This window comes from Quercus lobata, chromosome 12 (assembly GCF_001633185.2).
Source record: "Quercus lobata isolate SW786 chromosome 12, ValleyOak3.0 Primary Assembly, whole genome shotgun sequence".
Lineage (NCBI taxonomy): Eukaryota > Viridiplantae > Streptophyta > Magnoliopsida > Fagales > Fagaceae > Quercus > Quercus lobata.
The window spans coordinates 30,349,145-30,361,989 of NC_044915.1; the positions used below are offsets into that span (position 1 = coordinate 30,349,145).

Here is a 12,845-nt window from a genome sequence, read left to right on the forward strand (position 1 = left end):
GTCATAAAGAGGGGCATAACCGCAGAAGATGTCCCAATTCCCGTGGGGCTTCGACAAGCAGTAGTGCTACAAACTAGGCAAGTGTTGTCACTATGTTTATATAATATGCTCAAAATTTCATTTGCTTTTTGTTCTTTGCATTTGGGTACTAACGACCGTATTTTAATGTTTGTCAAGCGAGCGAAGACTCGATTTTGGAATGGCATTGTACGTGGGAGTTATGGTTATCTTCGGTATGGACCAACATGTTTGCCGACTATGTAGACTATGTTATATCAATATGGACAAGTGCTAGGCGACTATGTAGACTATGTTGTATCGACTCAGTTATTATTTTGTTTATTGTTGAATGTTGTTGTAAATGAATTATTCACTATCCATTATACTTGTTACATTAGTTGTGTTGTGCAGCTTTTGCCTATAATACATAAGGATGGCAATTTTTGCCCGACCCATGGGTACCCAGCTCGGCCCGACCCTAATGGGCTGGGTTTTATCTAGTTAAATTAGGAATAGGGTTAGGTATGGGTTTTTTTAAGAAGAAAAAAAAAATACACTTGAAGCGGGTCCGGGTTTTATCAAAAAAATTCGAGACCCGACCCAAAACCCGAAACCCGGCCTAGATAAAAACCCGATACCCTGAAATTACAAAAATACCTATAATCTAATCCTAATCCCTCATTTCTTCAACAACAACTCAGAACTCACGCCTCCCTCCCTTAGTCTGACACTCCCTTTCCCTCAGCTTAGTCCCTCATTTCAACTCAGTCATTCCGACACTCCCTCACCCTCACTCCCACACTCCCTCACACCTCCCTCCCTCAGTCTGACACTCCCTCTCCCTCACTCCCTCAATCACTGAGTCAGTCACACCTCCCTACCCTCCTTGCCCTCACTCCGACACTTCCTCAACACACGGCCTCACACTCTCACAGCCCTCACTCACTCTCAATCATTGCCTCACGCACACGCCCTCACTCACGCAGTCACGCCACGCCTCACCTTCTCACTCTCACGGCCTCGCTCTTCCTCAGGACCTCAGGTACACCTCACTCTTCCTCTATTGTCCAATTTGTAAAGCTTTTTTATATGATCTCACTCTTTGATGATAAAGAGGCAAAATGTATGATCTATCATTGCAATTTTTGGATTTGATAAAGAGGCAAAATGTCCGATTTTTGTTTTAAAATTTTGGATTTTTTTTTTCAGTGTTTCATTAAAATTTGTTTAGAGGTTTTGATTGTATGGTGGTTCATTGAATTTGTTGTGATGATAATAATGTTTATTTGGGTTTTGGGTCGGTGAGGGTTTAGTTTATGGGTTAAGGTGTTTGTGGTGTTATTAGGTTTGTTTTGGTAATTAGGATTGGATTTGATGATAAGTAATACATTTGGGATGTTGAAATCAGTGAAACTAAGTGTGAAATATGGTAGTGAATTTTTGTACACATATCTTTTACCTGATTCAAGTCTCAAAGCATTTTGTTCCCCTGTTCTTTCCCTTCATATTTGCATAGTTTGTTTAATGGAAGAAATTGTTTATTGTTTTTTGTGTTTGCTAGGAATGCAGAGCCTAAAATGGAGATGGAAGACACAAACATAGACACAAACAAATCTAGTTCTTCATCGCCAAGCGGCTCTCCCTTGAGAACTGGACGTTGTCCTTTGCCAACTATGCGGTCTCCTTCGCCATTTTCACGATCACCCTTGCCATTGTCACCTGGCAGCTCACCCTCAGGATCACCATTAAACAATGAGTAAATGTTTGAATTTGTAGTTAATCATGTTTAATTATGATTGCGTTGATAGAATTTGTGAATCTGTGTAAGTATGAATTTGTGCCTATTAATCAATGAGTATGTGTAATAATAAATTTGTTATAATTTGTTTTGATTCTAACTCCCAAACTTCTGAACCAATTAGGAATCCGAAATCCCCAACGGTGAACTTAGTGGGAGAAGACTTAGAGGTAGAGGAACAAAAAGGGACAGAGGAAGAGGGAGAGCAAGAGCCTACAAATGAGGACTTGGATACAAGTAAAAAAAGAAAGACTACCTCAGATGTTTGGGCTCATTTTACAAGGAAGAAAGTTAATGGAAAATTTAAAGCACAATGCCATCATTGTAACAAACTTTACTTGGGTGAGACTAGCCAAGGTACAACTCATTTGCGTAATCATTTAGCAAGATGTCCACGAATGAAGTTAAAAGATATAAGGGATATGCAATAACAAGTCTTAATTAAACAACAAAATAAAGTAGATGGAACTATGAGTTTAAATACTTACCAATTTGATCAAGTTAGAGTTAGGAATAAGCTTCCTCGTATGGTCATCCTACATGAATATCCCCTTTCAATAGTTGACCACATTGGGTTTAGAGAATTTGTGGCTGATCTTCAACCTATGTTTAAACTTGTCACAAGAAATACTTTGAAGAGTGACATTCTTAAAATATATGATAATGAGAGGGAGAAAGCTTTGAAGATGACGGACAAGAATGGAAGTATGATGGCAATTACAACTAATATGTGGACTTCAAATAACAAAAAGAGAGGATTTATAGTCATTACCGCTCATTTGATTGATCATACTTGGACGATGCAAAGCCGGGTTTTAAGGTAATTTTTTTATCTATAAATTGAATGTTAAAGACTTTACATTTAGAATGCTTATTGAGTTATGTTAAATTGAATGTTTATTGAGTTATGTTATAATTATTTATATTATTTTTCTAGGTTTGTTTATATTCCTTCTCCACACACGAAAGATGTCCTTACTGAAGTCCTTGTTGATTGTCTTTTAGAGTGGAACATTGATAGGAAGTTGTCAACAATAACTGTTGATAATTGTAGTACTAATGATGCCATGATAAGACTTCTCTTGAATAAGCTTGATACTAGTTCTCTTATGTTGGGTGGGTCTATGTTGCATATGAGGTGTACTGCACATATTTTGAATTTGATTGTTCAAGATAAGTTGTCTCTTATTGGTGATGGTATTGAAAGGATTCGTGATAGTGTGATTTATTGGACTAGAACACCAAAAAGGAGGCAGAAATTTGAAGAAAATGCACATCAATTACGTGTTCAATGCACCAAAGAGTTAGTCTTAGATTGTAAAACTCGTTAGAATTCAACTTACTTAATGTTTTCTGCTGCATTGATTTATAAAGATGTTTTCTCGCATTTGGCTAAACGTGAAACATCTTATACTTGTCTACCACATGATTATGATTGGGAGGTAGCCAAAGATATTTGTGGGATGTTGGAGTTGTTTCATAGTATGACTAAGTTTTTCTCTAGTTGTAAGTACCCCACAACTAATATGTATTTCGCTTTGGTGTGTGAGTTGAAAATTGCATTGAATGAATGGAGTTTGTTTTCAAGTGAGATGATAAGTACGATGGCAGAAAGCATGCTTGCTAAATTTAATTCTTATTGGGTTAATGTTAGTGTTGTTATAGTTGTTGTTGCTATCTTAGATCCAAGATATAAGATGAAGTTATTGGAGTTTTATTATCCTAACATTTATGATGATAATTTTGATTTGGAGATTAAAAAAATTAAGAATCTTTGTTATGATTTGCTTGATGAGTATGGAGATTTAGATGAGTCTCCTATAGATAATGAAAGAAGTTCTCATATGCCTGCAAGTACTTCAAATCAAGTGGCACAAATGAAATTTAGGTTGAGTGGGGCAATGTCATGTTTTGATTTGTTTGTGAACAATAGTTCAAGTAGTTCAAAGAAACATGTGAGTATTAGAATGGAATTTGATCATTTCATTGATGAGGGAGTGTTGAAGAGGAGTGAAGACTTTGATATTTTGGCATGGTGGAAAAGTAATGGTCTCAAGTATCCTACTTTACAAAAGATTGCAAGAGATATTTTAGTCATTCCCGTTACAACTGTTGCTTCAGAATCTGCCTTTAGCAAAAGTGGGAGACTTTTAAGTCCACATCGTAGTAGGCTACATCCCAAGACTATAGAAGCAATGATGTGTGCTCAGAATTGGTTATGAAGTGAAATCAATAGTTAGCAATTGTCTAATTTCTATTTATAAAATCAAATTTGTGTTTTTATATTTGCTAGTTACAGTTTGATGAAGTTTATTCCATTTTTTAATTCATTGTTGTTGTAGGTTCTTCAACTATATTTGGATATTGTACATCTTAATCAATTCTTGATGATGGGAGTTGTGTCACAATTGTGGAAGATTAAATATTTTGTATTAATTTAGTAGCTTTTTTAATTTCTTAGCCTTGTTGGATTAATTTGTTGGTTTGTAATTATTCTAAACTTGTGGGATTTATTTTGTAGCTTTTTAATTTCTTGGACTCGTTGGACTTTTGATACTTATTTCTTGTACTTGCTGGATTTATTTTATTTTTATGTTTAGCTGGTGATTTTAGTTATGATTCTGTTGATTAATGATTAAATGGTTATCTTAGCTAGGTGATTTATTGATTAAAAATCTTAGTTATGATTTATTGAATTATGATATTAGTTATGGTTTATTGATTTATAGATTTATAAGTAACAGGTGATTTATTGATTTATGATTAGTAGCTTATGATTTGGACTAATTTGGCATTTGGGCCACGTTATCTAGGCTTGAATTAGAATATGAAGGCTTGAATGTAGGTAAATTTATTTTGGGCTTCAATTCTCCTTTTTTTTTTTTTTTTTTTTTTTTTTTTTTTTTTTTTTTTTTTTTTTTTTTTTTTTTTTTTTTCGGTTGGGCCACGAATTGGGCCCAATCCCTTAATAGGGCCCGACGGGGGCGGGTTCGGGCCCCTAGAAAAAAACCCGCTTAGTAAACGGGCCGGGTCCGGGCCATGGGTCTTGGCCCGTGGGTTGGGTCCGGATATGGAAAAACCCAGCCCGAACCCAACCCATTGCCATTCCTAATAATGCCAGCAATGCACTCATGCCTTAGTAGCTAGTACTTTGGCAAGTTCAACCACAGGAGCCTTGTTTGAAGCAATAATGGCTAGTAATGTTTTTTGTGCACCTCATGTAGTGGTTAAAATTTGTCTGGTCTATAGCTAAGAGGGTAGCTATAATGCCCATGAATAGTAACTGTTTTAATCCATTTTTTTGCATCTGATGTACTCTTCCTTTGACTGGTATCATATGCTTGTATCTAGCTATTTACTACTGCCTGATGTGTTCTAGATCTGGTTTATTCCTGTAGGGGAAGAAAAAAATTTTCTGGTTTACTACAAGTGGGGGCAGGGGAAAAAAAATACAGTGGAAATCGAGTCTTTGAAACTCGATTTTCATACAAATCAAGTCTTTAAAACTTGATTTCCATACAAATCGAGCTTCAAAGGCTCGATTTATGGTGGACTTATTTACCAAAAAGCCATTGACATGTAAATCAAGCTTTAGATACTCAATTTCCACTGGGAATATTTCCGGTGGCAATTGGCCATAATTAGTTTTAAACTCTCGACTTGGCATACTCGATGCTGGTGACCTCGAGTACTGACTGGAAATCAAGTTTCAAATACTTGAGTTCAACTAGAATTTTTTTTTTTTCAATTTTAGACCTATATTTGAAACTAACAAAACTATGAAATTAACTTGTACCTATATCTTAAACTTCAATGTTTAATTTGAAACTTCTGGAATTAAATAGTTTAGTTTAAAAATTTTAAAATTGTAAGATCATAGGATTGAATGATACAATATATCAAAAATAAAAACAACCAAACTACCTAGACAGTTGGGACATGCATTTATCACCTACCAAGTCACACAAGCCTAGAAACTAGAATAACAATTACGAATAGCGGCACATATTGTACATAAAGAAACACTATGGCCCCAACACATGAGAACAAACACATAAGGAGAGATGTGCAAGTGTGCAATTATTAATAAATGTAATGATAAGTTGAAAGCATTTATCTAATGGCATTGCTTTCAAGCGTTGGAAAAATGTTACACTCCAGCAAGCTCACCTCACTACACTTTTATGTCTTTTGCTGCAACATAATTAAATTTACAAAATTTTATAAATAAAAAAAGGAGTCAACTACTATACAACTACACTGGTTCCACTCCTTTCCTCACTTTGCGCTCACATCTCACAAAACCAAAGCCACTTGAAATGCTCTATTGTCAATCAACCTTAGTAGCCATAACTTGAAGCCTGTAGCATCCAAATACCTTAGTAGACATTACTGCAACCTGTAGCATCCAAATACATACTTTTAGCCTTAAAACGGTAACTGAAGAAATAACAATACAAATAGATATAAAAGTTCTAATATCATATTACCATTGCTACTTCTGAATCTGTGATGGCTAAGTCTGCTGAATGTGTCCATTACATTGACCTGACCATAACAACCAATCAACAAATTGAAAAACAAAGCAAACTCACAGAGAAATACTGTTTGTCCTCAGCTTAGAAGAGATTCAAACAACTTATCTGCACACATCATCGTTATATAATTTCCTTAAATTACAAGGGGATGAATACTCAGATTACAAGCAAAATGCAGAAAGTAGACTTCCAAAACAGGTTTTCCTTGAATTTGGGTGTCAAGTGAATTCAATTTTGTATAGATGAGTTTTGTTAATTTGCTTATCCAATACTCAGGACGCATTTCAAAAGCCATTTAAAGTCAATCTAGCTGAGACTGATTAGCAGGAATTTCTTCTTTTTCTTTCCTTTTAATTTTTTATTTTTTATACTTTGATTGTTGGGGGATGAGAGATTTGAATCAAAGACGTCTCCATTGGAAACACCAAAATGAGCTAGTTGAGCTACAAGTCGCTGCTTTACCACACCTGTAAGCATTTGTCCAGCACCATACTCCTGTAAAAGGACAACACAATTATTCTTCAAAAATAACCTAAGCACAGAATTAATTTGTGTTACTTAGAAATAATTAGAAAGGTGAAGATACTTGTATAAAACAACCAAAAAAATTCACCAGAGTAATAGTTAATCAAATAGAAAGAGAAACCTGACCTTTTTTGTGTGTTCAAGCTCAGCATCATCCTCCAGGAAATAACTTAGGTATTTAATTGGTATATCAACCTGGATAATGACGAAAAAAAAATTCCTCATCTATATACTAAAAGGTGTACACCAACAACAACAACAACAAGCCTTCATTCCAAATTTTGGGGTCGGCTACACTAAAAGCTGTACATTCACAAAGAATTCCTAACATAAGAAATCAAATTCAGCATTGTCCACTACAATATCATGCAAGTGCACTGAAAGATTAGCAGAATTGCCATATACTTTTCCAAGATAAATAAATAAAAACACCACCTAAATTTGAGCATAATTTGGGAGGAAATGGGTAAGAACGGAACACCTTTTTTTTCTTTGATCAGTTAAGAACGGAACACTTATAGCAAGTAATCCATAGTTACCAATAGTTACCATTCATCAAATCATACAAATATAGCAGAAAAATGGGATTTTAGCTCATCAAAGAGAGATCAAAGTCAAAAAATATCCAATTGATAAATTACCGATTATCCCAAAATCATAAACTATTCAGGAAGTGGTGAATTTAACCATTTATTCCTCTTTCTCCAAATACTCCACATGGACAAAAGTCCAGACAATGAGACAAACAAAAGATTATGTGGAAGTGGAACAAGAGAAAAGAGGCTGGAGCAGAGCTCAATAATTCCCATTATATTCAGATAAATAATTGGGACAGGAAACCTGATAAATGCCCACTGCACATACATTCAATTCTAAGATATTAATGCCAAAAGTACTATGTTTCTCACACACTCCTTAATACAGGAGTCAAATAAAGATATGCGTCTTATCCAGTGCATAAAAGTTAATTTGGGCAGGTATTGTCCTCATATATGTTAACAATTGTAGGAGTATTCAGTGTTAAAAGGGAGTTATCTGCATCAACAATTTGTCCAAAACACCATGTGTCAACATGAGTATAAAGTCATGATGCCCACTGACAGGGATATTACGCATATATAAATTCTCTTGAACATTCACTGTCCATCATGGTGTGTCCATAAATGGAAGTGATTGTCATGTTTAAACCAGCCAACTGGAATTTTCAGAGGCTAACCTTATTTTTTATGTCCTTCTCAGAATCAGTGACATATATGGCAGAATTTGGATCACTAGCAGACATTTTTCCTGTCTCCCCCTGCATGTAACCAGTTTCTACTAACAATCAGTTATGATTTCTTTGTGAGAAATCAATCATAAGCAGTATGAAGCAAAGACCTTAATCAGGATGAAACAGAAACCATACTTAGGTGTAAGAAAGGAAATTCCAGTAATAACTCTATTGCTAGACATTATTGTCTTCTGATCTTCAAGTATACTTTGGGACTGTTATTTTCCTTTGGGACTGTTTCTTATGCTGCTCTTGTAAACTTCATTGAATACCTTTGATTGTAATTCTTTAGAGGGTTCTTTTGCATACTTCCTGTATTCTTAGTTCTCTTCTTTTATTATTATTTTTTTTTTTTTAAACAGAAAAGCTATATTACAAACTTGTTCACAACAAAAAATACTTTTTAACATTTCAAAATGAAAACCAAATTATCGAAGTCTAATAATAATTTGCTATGACCACTAGTAAAATATTTCTATTCCTTGTTTGTAGCTCCTTAGCTTTTCAGCCCTCCAACAATTCCACTAATACAAAGGAAAATAACAAAGTGCATATTACCAACTGAAAAAATTCAGCTACTCTAATTAGATTTATGGCTCTAAATAACTTACATATGAAGCACACAATATGGGGCTTTTGCTTTTCTTGAGTGGCAGTTTGGGCTTCTATGCTTTTCATAGTGCAATAAAAAACGCCATTCTTTCTTCTAAACAATGCAGTTGGGTACAGCAACAAAGGGTGGTTTTGAATGCTTCTAAAAATGGTAGAAGCCATCATGGCACTAATTCAATCAATCTATCAAACACTACAAAGGCTGTGCCTGCAGAGCATTAAAAAAACAAAGGCATTGGTAAGCTATAAAGATATTCAAAAGGAAATAACTTAAAAATTAAGAACCAAAATCACTTTAAGACTTTTTTTTTTTTTTAGTGACTTAAAGTCTTGTTTAATTAGCAGTTTAAAGTCTTTCTAGGGTCACCTTTTGCAAAGCATAGCCTCCTACCACATCAATCCTAATAACATCCTCTGCTTCAGGGATTGCTTCACTGGTAAAACCATGAGTGGCCATGTCAATGTCTTCTGAATCAGAGATCTGGAAGCAAAATTGTAACAAAATACTTTTACTTCAGATCTAAATCTAGAAATAGCTTGAATTTCAGGCATATGCACAAAAAACACATTGCATCTGAGTCAAAAATCAAATCCGTGAAAGATTGCAAGTGCTACCGTGTTTAGAAGAACAACAATGAGATCATCTTGAAAGTACTCAAACAAAAAATAGTGCACAACAGCCTCTCTTGTTGACAGTGGCCAAGAAAGCTTCATCCTTTCTTCCAAGAATTTAAAGAAAAATCAGATTTTCAAACTGCAATATATTTGAGGAAGTAAAAGTAAAAAAACAAAAAATTCTAAGAAATGCATTGGTTTATGCTAGACAAACCTCACTAAAGATATCTGTTCGCCAATCCGGACCCTTTGTAAACATTTGCAAGAGATAATTTTGATAGTTGGAATAGTGAACTCAGGCCACCTGACAAAATATAAAATAAGACTCAAAATCAAGAGAACTCACACCCATATGATATCATTCATGCAAATAAAAAACCACATTAGCTGACCAAAGCCAGCATTTACAAAAGCATTACCAAAGGTGACAGCAAGGTCTTGTCTAGCCGAATCAACAGTTGCACCAGCACTAGCCCAGCCATCAAGCAAGTGTGCCTATAAAAACGCAAGAGAAAGTAAATTAGTCAATATGACACAACTTCTAGTAGGCCACAAACTGAATGAACCTTGTGATAGAATTTAATTAATTAATTAGTCAAGTTGTTAATTAATCAATTTATCATGTAAATGCGTGGTAATACAAACAAATCACCAATACACTAATTATGCAGCGAAAAATAAATAACACGGTGATTTGTTTACGAATGGGGAAAACCTAACCGCAAAAACCCCACCGGGTGATTTTCAGGTCACTACTCCCGAAACTCCACTATTATCACAACAAACGGTTACAAGTAAAGGAATCCCAAGTATCTTACCAACCTACAGTTAAATCCTTACCCCAATACCCCAATTGGACTTGTTCTGTAGTGACAGTTTCCCTTTCGATGCACGACTCCCAAGTACATGACTAACCAATTGCGTGGATCCCAGTACGCAACTTCAATCGCCAACTAAGAAGGTTGTTGATTGCAAAATTCTTCAATTCATCCATACGATGAAGATCAAGAAGATGCTTGGTTACAGAACCCTACGATGCACATACACAGCAATTTCTTCAAGAGAAAGAGATGAACTAGGGCAAGAACTTCGTCTCCGGTCACAATTTGCTTTAACAGAGTTTGCTCAAAACTTGTGCAACTTGTGAACTGTTTGACGGCCCTTAAACCGATCATTTTATATGTCTAGGGTTAGGAGAAAAGAAAGCCCAAAAACAAATTCACGGATCCCAAGAAAATCAAATTGGAATTCTGAGAATCTTAAACCTCGACAAATAGGAGGTGTCGAGCAGCTGTCGAGCAGGTATCGAGAACACTGAATGTAGAACAGCTTCCTTAAGTTCGATAAATACAACTGTCGAGCTTTAATGATTTTGCACAATAAACTTGTTTTCTTGGACAGACTTGAAGGCTTCAATACTTAATCTTGAAACATGGTTTCTTGAAGTATTTAAACACATCCTAAATCTACCCAAATACAAGTAAAATGCGTTTTTTCAAAGGATAAGTCAATTACATAAAATCATGACATATGTTCTTAACATGTAAAACACATATGTCCTAACAAATTCTACTTTCCTTTTTTTATTATCTCAATGATTATGATTTTTACCTTGCTAGTCATATAGGCTACCAGCACGTTGCATAAAACACACACGCAAATCAATATATTGGCAGCAAAGTATTCCTAGACTACTCCATAAAAATTGGATGCATCGTAATTAGAAGAAATAAATCACTATACGCATAGTAGTACTGAATGACATTGCTTTTCATCAAGGTCTCCAAACAAAGAAATAAGAGCAATACCTTTAAATGTCTTAGAAATCAAATCAAATATTGAAGATATAAAAGCAATATTTTTAAATGTCTTAAAAATTAAGGCCCATAAATTATTATCAACCATCACAATATAGAAGTTCTTTATTGAACTAGCTACCTTTAGTCAATAAAACTCAGCTCAAATGCCTCTTCCTCTCTGTTAATCATCTATCATAAGCTACCCTTCCCATGTCAAAAAATAGCAACAAAGTACAAGAAATTATCAAACTCTACAAATCCATCATAAGCAATATAGTCATGCAAACATATGCCATGTGCCACACACCTATACACACAAAAAGACATATATAACGACCACATACAAAGAGTTGGCAAGTAGCGTTAAGTCTTATCTAGCAGAAGTTGTGAAAGAAAAAAATGTACCTCATTTGGAAGCTTATGACTTCTACACCAGTTTCATCAGTGACATGCCTCAATCTCTTGGCATGCTGAACCTTACCAAGAAGAGGGAAAAAACAAGAATTTTTTCAAAATGGTCGAGAATAGAGGATTACCTTTATTTAACACATGAAGATTCTTTAGATAGAAACAGAAGCAATAAACAGTTCATTACTAGCACCAAATCTTAGGATTGACAACCAGACAAGGGGTTGAAAACTCATACTTTTTGTTAAATATTAGCATTGATACACCATATTGTGTATGCTAGAGTGGATGCGGAAGAGGAAGCATAGAAGAGGAACACTGAGAATACGAGGGTTACATGAACGGTTCAGCCTTGACGGCTTACATCCACGAAGGAATCCCTTAAGGGCTACATCTTTATTGTATGAGAGTGTAGTACAATAACCTCCTATGTTACAATGAACTCTAACATGAGTATATATAGTAGACTAAACCCTAGACTAATAGACTTCTAGTACAAGTAGGAGACTTGGCTTGCACACAAAGTAGAATTAGGTTTGGGCCTATGCTAATGGGCTAATATATGTCTAACACCCTCCCTCAAACTCAAGGCGGAAGCTCGATGAAGGTTTGAGATTGGATAAGTATGAGAAGATCACTTGGAGATGCCTTGAAGAATGCCTTTGAAGAAACCATAATGAAGAATGTGCCAAATGTCCAATTTTGGAGCTTCCAATGAAGAAACGGAGGCCAAAATCGGAATTTACACAAAAAACTAAACAAGATAGGCCCTTTCAGAAATTTTGACTTTTGGTCAAAGGTCAACATAAAAAGTCAAAGTTAACTGGTCCAGAGTCAAAGTCAACAGTCAAAGTGCTCATGGGTCAGATCCGAGTGGTCCGGGTCGGGTCGGTCCGGGTCAACGGTCAGCTAGGTGACGTGGTGCTGACGAGACGACACTGCTGACATGGCTAATAACGTGTCGATGACGTGGACTAGAGCTGATATGGAGGTGCTTGCATGGCTGCTGACGTGGAGTGATGACGTCATCCGGTGACGTTAGATGACATCAGCAGTAGTTTTCCGGCACCTGGCAGGAGCGTACGATGTTCACCGGCGCATGGAGGAGAAGCCAGAAATCCTGGAAGCGCGTGAGAGCGCGTGTAATCTCGAATGCGGGCCGGAATCACAAGTTTCGTAGATCGGCGGACGAGGAGGCCGGCAGGGCGATGCGTGTACCAAGAACACGATCCAGAAATCAGGAATCTATGGCGGCGCGTGAGAGATTTTCCAGAGGCTAC

The 12,845-nt window shown here is 35.9% G+C and overlaps 1 long non-coding RNA gene across 2 annotated transcripts; it reads right to left on the reverse strand.

Moving 5' to 3' along the window:
• Positions 1-5,944: 5,944 nt before the first annotated feature.
• Positions 5,945-9,855, reverse strand: LOC115972276. 2 transcript variants are annotated; one of them, XR_004087457.1, is made up of 10 exons: positions 9,778-9,855; positions 9,573-9,662; positions 9,359-9,458; positions 9,111-9,224; positions 8,743-8,951; positions 8,078-8,158; positions 6,988-7,056; positions 6,804-6,831; positions 6,289-6,346; positions 5,947-6,197 (listed from the first exon to the last, which is right to left on the reverse strand). It is a non-coding gene; the product is annotated as an uncharacterized LOC115972276 (long non-coding RNA). The 2 variants fall into 2 exon arrangements; XR_004087456.1 differs by having other exon boundaries at positions 5,945-6,197; positions 6,289-6,831.
• Between the last annotated feature and the right edge of the window lie 2,990 nt (positions 9,856-12,845).